Below are 6,920 nucleotides of genomic sequence, written 5' to 3' on the forward strand. Positions count from 1 at the left end.
CAGTTCCTGGCCTCGGGCTGCCTGCCTCAGCTGGGAAGGAAGGACTCCTGGTGCCCCATCAGCATTTGTGCACCGTACCAGCCTGTTCACACTGGTGATGCTTTAACACTGGTTCATGCCTCTCAGTGCCTCCAGCTCCCTCAGAGCACTCCCTGCAAATTCCCTGAAAGGAGAAACAAAGACATCCTGAGTGAATGAATATCTTGAGTATGGGGAGTTCAAACTCCTTCTTACTGCCTCTGGGATGCCCTGAGCCCACGTCAGGACAAAGACCCCATCTTCACCCTCACCTTGTTTTTAATTCCCCAAGCAGCCAGCACAGGACCCGGCAAAGGCAAGAGGGAGCCGTCCCCAAGGAAGACTTGAGTGCAGTAGAGAGGGGTTGCTGTTATTTTTGTCAAGGGACAAACAGATGGAAAGCATTTTTGGTGTCTGCCAAGCGAGGTCAGTTAGAATCGATGGCCAACAGGTGAAAATTGAGAGTGCTGCTTGTGGCTCCTGGGGTGAGCCTGTCCCCTCTCAACTGTGCAGCCAGCCATGGTGACAGTGCTTTCCACTGAGATTTATCCAACAGTGACAATGTAGCTCTTTTTCAAGGATGAAGGCATGGAAAGATTCCAAATTAGTACTGTCATACTTGTTGTAGATTATACCAGTAATAGCTTGAATAATTTTGCAAGGTTTCTTTTGAGAAGGAACTTTGGAAAAAAACCAAAAACCTGCTAGTTCTGCAAGGGGTCATTTTAATGAGTGGCTGGGCACTTCACATTGGCAAAAACTGCTTCATGATTGCAAAAAAGAAAAAAAAATGACAGCACTGTAAGGAATTCTTTTAAATGCCTTTCCCTTTTTAAGTTTTCTGATGTTGTTTTAGAAAGAACGGCGCTGCTCGCTCTGACCACCAGATGGCTGTGGTCCCTCGCACACCCAGCCCGGGCTTCCCGATTACAGAGAATAGCCCCTCTCTCCCTTGGCAGTGACCTGCTTAAGGCTCTGCCACCTCCGGGGACAGAAACAAAACAAAGTTTTTCCGTAATATTCTAATTTCCGTAATAGTCTAATATTATGCTGCAACCATCAGCCCTGTGCGGCCCCGCACAGCGACTACTCCAGAACATGGATTCATCCACACGTTGTGACTGCACTGAGGATGGGAAGGGGTGCTCATGCTCTGCCTAGGCATCCATTAATAACCACTCTGGGAACAGGATCCTGACCTGGACAGATATTTTGCATGACCCAGAACAGCTGTTGCTATGCCAGATGAAGAAAGACATAACTTCCTTGTACTGGGTCAGAGTTGCTTGACATCTCTAAAAACTAAATATACACTAAAAGTTAATGAGAATTTCCATGATGTTTGGGTAGCGTGATATTGGGCATGCCAGCATCACATTCATACAGGCAAAAAATTACATGTTTCTCTTTTACCAACCACTAACCTCCAAATAGTATGTGAATTTTTTTTAAAGGGTGATAACAAAAAAATATCCTGATTTCCCACAGCATTGTCTCGCAAAGTCAGCACAGAAGTGTCCCAAGTCAGTTCACTGGGAAGGCTGTTCTCCATTCCACAGGACTTTCATGTTGCTTTGCCATGTCAAAACTTCCTCAAAGCTTATTCTGAATAACAAAATTCTCCCTCCCTTCACAAAATGAGAATAAAGCCACTTCCCCTTTCCCTTAGATTACTGTTGGTGCTGCTAAGGGTGGATGAAGACAATACAAACAAATGAGAGGAAAAGTAGGTGCTGCAGTGCTCAGGAGCAAGGGAAGAGAGATGGCCACTGCCAGGATCATTCCCCATGAGTCCAAGTGTGCTGCAGTGCTGTCTCCAGCAGCCTTCCTGCAAGGCTGGACATTGGCTCTAGCCAGGCAGTCTTGGATGGGGGTGCAGGGGTTGCTACACTGTGCCAACAGAGAGGCTGAGGGCTCAGCCCTGCCAGGGAGAGTCCTGGGGGCTCTGCAGCAGGGATTTTCTTGGGGGGATCAGGAATTCCCTTGCAGCACAGAAAAGCTGCATGTGCCTGTATCCAGGCACTTGTTTCCCTGGCCAGTCTAGGCAGAAAAGTGTGGATGAGGCACGAAGCAAATTTGACAGCAGGGTGAGGCAAGGACACGGCTTTCCTGTGGCTTATGGGGAGTTTCTTTCACCAGCACAGAGTGGTAGGAAAATCTGTGTTTAGAAAGGTTGCCGTGAGGCACTTCACTGGTATTTTTAGCTGCTTGAAAAAAAAAAAAAAAAAAAAAAAAAAAAAAAAAAAAAAGCTTAAATGCCAGATCAGTCTCAGTGAGAAGGAGGTGGCAATTTCTCTGAGCTCTTTAGCAGTCTTAGTCCAAAAAAGAAGAAAACAAAAAAAGGAAATTTAAAAAGTCAAGGTGTGGGTGATCTGCCAGCAGTGCCCTGCTGCCCCTGGGCAGGGACACGGTTTGTGCTGGCATGCACACCATGAACCACCAGCTCCAGCTGGGCAATCAGGGGGTGGCTCACCCCACACCAGGCAATTTCAGTCTCACCACTTGCCGAGTACCTTTGGTCCCTCTCGGCCTCTGCCAGACCACACCCAGCAATCGAACAGTTCAATTCAAATCCCACGTCGCCTTGGTAATGATTATTTAGCTAAAGAGCTGCCGCCACCGCCCCGAGGTCCTGCTGTGCCCAGCACTGCTCAGGGGAAGGGCTGAGCCCAAAGCCCTGGTTCCTCGGTGCCTGGGATGCCGGGCAATGCATCCCCCCAAAAAGGGGGTGTCTGGCTCTTTTGCTGTACCAGCTGCAGTCCGTAAGCTCCATAGCACACAGGGCTCTCCAATGCTGAGCCCAGTCTGCCCTAAACTAAGGTCTTTGAAGTAATATCTGCCCTTTCAAACCCTTCTTTGAGTTATTTCTCTTCGTCAGCATGTATCTGTCACCCTCCCAAGACAGAGAGCAGCTCGGTGGAGTAAATAAGGTCCTGCCTGCCTGCCCTGGAGTGATCTTTAGTAATAAGTGAAGGAGGCAGCACAGTCTGTGCCACAGACACTCTGTGTGTGTCTTGAGCCACTTAAATTTGGCACATCCCGAATGCCAGTCTCTAAAATGGATTAATTCCCATACATTGTTCCTGGGTTTGCTGTTTTGCACCAGCACAGGTGAAAGCCAGTGCCCATCCGGCACCCCGGAGTTCCTATGCCTTGATTCCCCCGTACAGAGCGGAGACTGTCCAGGTCCCGCAGCAGACGGACACGGCAATCCTCCGTGTCCCCGGGTCAGAGAGGGCTGCAGCTTTCCCAGCCTGGAACACCAGCTTTTCCAACCCTACTGCCTGACCCGGGGCGGCTCTGGGAAGGACAGCAGAAAGGGGAACACTCGGTGGCTGCAAGTGATGCCGCACGTTCCGCCAGGGCGTGAGCCCCCAAACCCGGAGCGGGCTCCCGCTGGTGCTGAGTCACCTTTTCCCAGCTGGGCGTGCTGCTGAGTCAGGGTCAGGCCGGGCCGATGCTGAGTCAGCTGTGCGAGGGGCTCTGCTGAGTCACGGAGCGCTGCACCTCGGGCTGTTCGTGCAGGGCGGTGACTCCGCTGCGCTGAGATTGCAGCTGCTGCTCCTGGCCCCGCTCCCTGTGCTCCGGAACACTGGAGAAATCTCCAGAAACAGCCCCTTCCTGCGGCCCAGCACTTCTCCTGTACCCTGGACTAGGGAACCACGCACAGGTGATTTGGAAACCTTGCGGGGAGGGGGGACTTGGGTCTCACTTTCTGTGCGAAACTTGGCTTCCCGTTCCTCCTCCTGAGAAAAGGGTGTGAGCAGTGTGGTACAAGGTCCTCTTTGTTGCATATGTGTGATTTTTCAAATCCAAAGTTTCACGGTTTGTTCTGTCTCACAGTCAGGGCACAGTTTTGTTTTCCATGGTTGTGGCACTGAAACAAAGGAGGCAGCAGCACCGACTGAAACAGTTGCACAAATGGAATTTTTATTTGCAAACTGTGCCCCATTCCCTTCCACACCTCCCTTTGGCTGCCAAAGCAGCTCCTAGCTGGACGCAGGATTGATTCCCATGACCACCAAGACTCTAGGAAGCATGGCGGGCTCTATGCACCCTCTCCCAAAATTTCAGCCCAGTGTACCCATTACCTGCTGTGTGCTTAAGGTCACTGCCTGACTCTGGTCAGGCCCATGCCTTGCAGGGCACTTGCTCTCTTCTCCCTCCTTCTCCCTGCTCTGTTTCCAGACAGCCCAGGCTCTCTCCTTGCTCACAGCCATGTGCTGGAGACACCAATGTGCTGCAGCACACATATACCCATACATCTATGAAAATATTTATTGTAATCTGCATTTCCTATTTTTGTCATGCTGGTTCATTTATCCTGGGAAATTTGCCTGTGCCTCCATCTCCCACCACACTGTTTTCCAGGGTTCCCGTGTGGGGGGTTGCCTAGCACAGCCATGCCTGGCTATACAACCCTCCAAAGATACCAGCAGTGCCAGCCCCATGGACAGCTGCAGTGCCTGGGCTCTCCATAGGGATTTCCAGTGCACTGAACTCTCGACCTCCTTTTTCTCCACCTGTATCTTTGATCTAGACTGGGATTTTTAGATGCTGAGAGAGCAGGGAGCGCAGTCAGTTCTGCCAAGGTGGGGCTGGGAGAGGTAATCTCCCTTTGGTAAACACAAATTAACACACAGGATGTCCCTGTACACTCCAGCACAGACTCCCTTCTCCAGCAAGTCATTTTAAGCAGTTACTGTAACTCCTTTTTCCCCTAGCATTACACAGCAAATCCTGGTCCTGAGTGATGATTCAGCTGCCTGGTTTGCACTCAGCATTCCGAGGCAGCTGCATTTTGCTGTGTCACGGTCTGAGAGAGCCCATGAGCCCCTCTGAGCTGGCCAAGGCCGGTTTTCCCCACGGAAGCCGAGCTGAGCCGCTGGAGCTGCCTGCCAGAGCCCAGCGCGGAACAGCACTGCCCACAAGGGACTCAGAGAGCTGACTTGGCATCCCGTGACTGCCTGTGTAACTAGACATTTCTGGCCATAAATCTACTGGCAAAACAGGCTGTTAATGTACAAAAAGGAGAAAATTCCTCACTTCCCTGTTCCACATGGAAACACTGACCCCTCAATAACTTTCTGTTGTTTTTAACCATTCATCTCCCATCTCGTGACTAAGCATTTTCTCAGGGGCTGGGATGTACAGACAGGCTTTTAAGCCCAGCAAGAATTTTTACAAATACCTTGCCCGAGGCTACTTTATTCATCTTTGCTAGAAATCCCCTGGGCAGTTTTGCTGGTGTCCTCACAGTGAGTAGCTCTGGCAGCACCCAGCCACAGCTCCTGGAAGGGCAGGAGACAGCAGGGCTTCTGGCAGGGACAGTGGAGACCACAGCTCTGAGACTTTAGTGATATTCAAGCAGAATTTCCTAGTGACCTGGATGTGGGCTGGCCTCTGATTTCCCATGGCCCTCTGTGCTCTGGGAGCAGTTTGCTCTTTCCACTAAAGCACTCACCTCCCTCCCCATTCATTGCTCTCAAGTGCCAACTCCCAGAGTTTTCTTTGAGGAAGAGATGGTCCCTCAGAAATCCCTGCTGGCACATTGGCTCCCTCGGTGGCACTGACCTCCCACCCATCATAAAGCAACAGCACAGCAGAAGCAATCCAAGCCCCTGCTGCACAACGCGGCGGGGGCCAGAAAGCTCCAGGCCAGCAACTGCAAAGATGATGACACCCCACTTTCAGTTCTCCTTCCATCTTGCTGCAGGGCATTTGGGCCTTTCCAGAGAGATAGGCTGTCTCACAACTGCTCCATGCCAAGAAACCCAAATCAGAGAGAAATCAGACAGCATAAATCATTTATGGGGCATGGCTTGCTTGTCTCACCTTTGCAAATCCCCTGGCAGAGGTGAGCTGCATCTCTTGTGACTTGCCCAGGGGAAGGTAAAGCCCCAAGAGCCAGAGGAGGTACTGCTCCATGTCCTGGGACAGTATGGTTACAAGCCAGAAAACCTACCTGGAATGGTAGCAACATGACTAGAGACCCTCTCTTTCTTCCCCCAGTCTGACTCAGACCTACCATAAAGGGAAAAGAACTTTGGGATATATCTTCTATAGGGCCTCCAAGCATGCAGCTTCTTGGAAGAAGGCAGGTGGGCACTCTGGGGACAAAATCATTGGCTTGAAAGCACCCATAAAGTCCTTGGGAAGAACTGGGTGCATTGCCAGGGCTGCAGGTAAAAGGAGGGGCAGGGCTGGAGGATTGGATTTTTTTCATGGTATTTCACAAACTGAATAATACACTCTCATAATATAATTCTTATTCTCATGTAATTTCCATATATTCCCTACTTCACTAGAACTAGAGGTTCAATTTGTGCTCCAGCTTCCCCTGTCAGAATAGGACTCACTGATAAATGACAGAAAACAAGAGTTTTAAGGAGTTATGCCAGAGGGAAGCATTCATTTTAGGGCTGTTCCTGTGGCAAACTGTAGTTTCAATGTTTTCAGGAGGGACTGGCCCTGGGGCTGTCTGCTCTACACATGGACTCTGCATTCTCAGGAGATGTTTGGGGCTTTGTCACACTTGCTTTGAAGGTTCAAGACATCCTGATAAATTTATTTTACCTTCCAGAAAAGCAAGCAAGTTGTCTGCAGTGGCATGGGGGTAAGAATGGAACATCAGCTTTTGTCAGCATGCACTGTTGCTTTAAAAGACAAAAGCAAGACAGGAAAAGTCTGGCTGAGTCAGGATGGAAATGCTGAGTAATCCTTCCTGAACACTGCATGCCAGATGTCTGCTGGAGTAAAAAAAATAAGTGTGGAAGGATACTCTTTCCAGAAGAACCTTTTAACTTACAGCCCCCAGGCCTGCTGGGGCCGGTGTGGGTGCAGTGACAGGGAGACAGGCGAGGTGCTGGCTTTGGATGGCAGCACCCACAGAGAGGGTAGCT

Source organism: Molothrus aeneus, chromosome 5, assembly GCF_037042795.1.
Source record: "Molothrus aeneus isolate 106 chromosome 5, BPBGC_Maene_1.0, whole genome shotgun sequence".
NCBI lineage: Eukaryota > Metazoa > Chordata > Aves > Passeriformes > Icteridae > Molothrus > Molothrus aeneus.